Here is a 3,720-nt window from a genome sequence, read left to right as displayed (position 1 = left end):
TTTTTTAAATATGAGTGGTGAGATAAAGCCCTACACCCGGGCTTGAGAGAAACATAAGATAGGACGGTGGTATAACCAAAGTGCCTTTCCGAGAGTCAAGTCTCGTGTTTAGGTTCATGTGGTACAACCCCACTCAATGGAGGAATCTTGAAAGTAATCTATGTTGGCATGAATAGTCGTGTTGGCATTATATTTTCAAGTGACCGTCGAAGTTGAGGACCTTTAGTTACCCTTAACCCATCTTAGCCTTTTAGGACGTAGTGCGGTGGCTAATCAAGAGTAGTCTTGAATTAGTTGATACGCGATACTACACTCAAATGAAACTTTCCTACGGATATTATGGATCAAGAGTAGTCTTGTAACCTGATAACATTCGGAAGTAGTTGATGACTTTGGGAACTGGATAGAACCCGTGATACAGGTACAAATGAAACCATAGTCCTTACCAAATGGGGGTTATTACCTTTAAACTCCAACATGATGAGCTTAACCTACGCATAATCATGCATACATGCATTCATTCATAATTTTATCTTTTTCATCAAAAAATATCGAAGGGCTTATACTTGTTTTTGTAAATATCATAGGCATGGAAAGAAGAAATACTAGAAGTTTACATTCAGGAAATTGGATCTAGAGAACTTAAAGAAGCTTGCATTTGAAGTAACTAGCTTGGAGAACTTTGTGATCGTCATGGGAATTGCTTGGTGTCCTCTGGACAAATATCGAGAAGGGGTGCTTGGAGACCTTGGTCCAGTTCTATGACCCTGCTTACCACTGTTTCACCTTTCCCGACTACCAGCTTATGCCTACCCTCGAAGAATACTCTCACTTAATTGGCCTACCCGTACTTGATAAGGTACCTTTACTGGCTTAGAACCTTTCCCAAAGCTGCCACATTGCAAATGCCCTCCATCTCAAAACCTCCCTCATAAAAGAAAAACTTACCCTAAAAGGAATCTCCCAAGCTTACCTACTAAATTTCTTTACCAACAAGCCTCCGATTTCTCCAAAACAAACAATGTTGAGGCCTTCTTTTCTATCCTAGCTTTACTCATCTATGGCCTAATTATTCCCAAATATTGATAACTATGTTGACATCCATGCCATCCAAATTTTCCTCACAAAGAACCCAGTCCCCACATTGTTAGCTGATATATATCATTCCATTCACGATCGAACCCAAGTAGGTCGTGGAGCTATCCTTGGTTGCGCACCCTTACTATACAAATGGTTTACCTCTCACTTACCTCAGACCCACTCCTTTCAAGCCAACCCAGAAAATCTCTCCTGGCCCAAAAGAATCATGTCCCTTACCCCATCCGACATAACTGGTACCGTGCCACTTGTAACTTCACGAACATCATTGTCAGTTGTGGAGAATACTCAAATGTACCCCTTCTCGGTACGCAAGGAGGAATCAGCTACAATCCTATCCTTGCCAAACGTCAGTTCGGATGTCCAATGGAAGCTAAGCCAGATAACATCTACTTACAGGGTGAATTCTACTTCAACCATGAAGATCCCTCAAACAAAAGAGGGAGATTTGTCCAAGCATGGCATGCCATTCGCACACTCAATAGAAGCCAATTGGCGAGGAGATCAGACTCTTTACAGGGTCTTACACTCAATGGGTCATCAATAGAGCTTCCGATCTGGTCTTACCATATCATTTGCCGAGGTACCTATCTTCAACAACCCCAGCGCCGGCTTTACCCTTGGCCCCCGCAACTGTGGAGGAATGTCAAGAGAAGTTGGCCCGATCGGAATGTGTGGGTGCTACCTGGAAAAGGAAGTATGATGAAGCTATGCTCAAGATGGAAACTATGAGTGGTGAGATAGAGCAACGAAGAGCATGAGGTTCACAAGTTGAGACGACAAATAGTAAAAAAGAATGTTCAGATCCGAGCTCAGAGCACAAGGCTATCACAATTTATCAGCGCAGGGGAGCGTTGGGAGTTCTTCAAAGATGCACATTCAGATTCTGATGAATAGTCTACTTCAAAGAGCTTGAGAGTTCCCAGTTTTTCTTTTATTTTTGTTTTTAGCTTTAAGTTAGATATTTATCTTATTTTGCAAAGTCTATCCCTTGGCTTCGTTGTTTAGAAAGGGAATTATCTCGTAGTATGCAAATTATTCAATGGAACTCTCAACTATGATATTTACAAAAATACTTTCATAAGTCCTTCGATAAAAAAAATACGTCTATTTTTGCATAAAATCATGCATCATCCTGCATTTCATAGTCTCAAATCAAAGTCTCACACAAACTTCCTTTTCCAGAAAAAGGTCAACTCGTTTCAAAACGGTGGCCCCACGTATCATCTACAAGTCAACCCGTACTCACTACACTCGAGCAAACGTAAAGAAGAAGATGGATTATCTTGAGCAGGAAAATCGGGTACTTCGTGAAGAAATGACAGCCATGCAGACTAGGATGGACGAGATGGCTGAATTAATAAAAACAATGGCGGAAGCTCAGACTCAAGCTCAAGCACAGATTCAAGCACAAGCGCAAGCATTGGCACAAGCGCAAACTCAAGCTCAGGCCGTAACAGAAGCACAGGCCCGATCACAAGCACCTCCACCTCCTCCTCCTGTCAGAACTCAGGCCGAGGCATCTTCTTCTTGGACACTATGTGCTGACACTCCAACGCAGTCCGCTCCGCAACGTTCCACGCCTTGGTTTCCACCTTTCACTGCTGGGGAGATATTTCGTCCTATCACTTGTGAAGCTCAGATGCCCACTCACCAGTACACGGCTCAAGTACCCCTACCTGCCATGAGGGCCACTCCAGCCACCATGACCTACTCAGCACCTGTGATACATACAATTCCGCAAACTGAAGAGCCTATCTTTCATTCAGGGAATGCAGAGGCTTACGAAGTAAGCGACCTACGAGAAAGTATGATGAACTACGCCGAGACATGAAAGCCCTCCGTGAAAAAGGGAAATTTGGGAAGACTGCGTACGATCTCTGTTTGGTACCGAGTGTGCAGGTACCTCACAAATTCAAGATTCCAGATTTCGAGAAATACAAAGGGAGTTCTTGTCCTGAGGAACATCTAAAAATGTATGTGAGAAGGATGCCTGCGTATGCCCAAGATGATCAGATTCTTATTTACTACTTCCAAGAAAGCTTGACCGGCCCTGCTTCAAAGTGGTACACAAACCTAGACAAAACAAGGGTTCAAACTTTCCGTGACCTTTGCGAAGCTTTGTGGAACAGTACAGTTACAATGTAGACATGACTCCGGACCGAAGTGATCTCCAAGCCATGACTCAGGAGATAAAGAGACGTTCAAAGAGTATGCCCAACGGTGGAGAGACACCGCTGCCCAAGTCAGCCCACGAATTGAGGAGAAAGAGATGACCAAGCTCTTCCTAAAAACTTTGAATCATTTTTATTACAAAAAGATGGTCGGGAGTACACCAAAGAGCTTCGCGGAGATGGTTGGTATGGGAGTACAGTTAGAAGAAGGAGTCCGAGAAGGACGCTTAGTAAAGAATACAACTCCTGCCAGTGGGACCAAGAAGACCGGGAACCATTTCCCGAGGAAGAAAGAACAAGAAGTCGGTATGGTGACTCATGGAGGGCCTCAACAAACTTATCCAGCCTATCAACACATTGCTGCCATCACACCCACCTCTCACCCTTTTCAACAAACAAATAACCATCCTCAAATACCACAATATCCTCAAATACCACAATATCCTCA

Source organism: Medicago truncatula, chromosome 6 (genome assembly GCF_003473485.1).
Source record: "Medicago truncatula cultivar Jemalong A17 chromosome 6, MtrunA17r5.0-ANR, whole genome shotgun sequence".
NCBI classification, from domain to species: Eukaryota; Viridiplantae; Streptophyta; class Magnoliopsida; order Fabales; family Fabaceae; genus Medicago; species Medicago truncatula.
Note: the sequence above shows the minus strand (reverse complement) of the source record.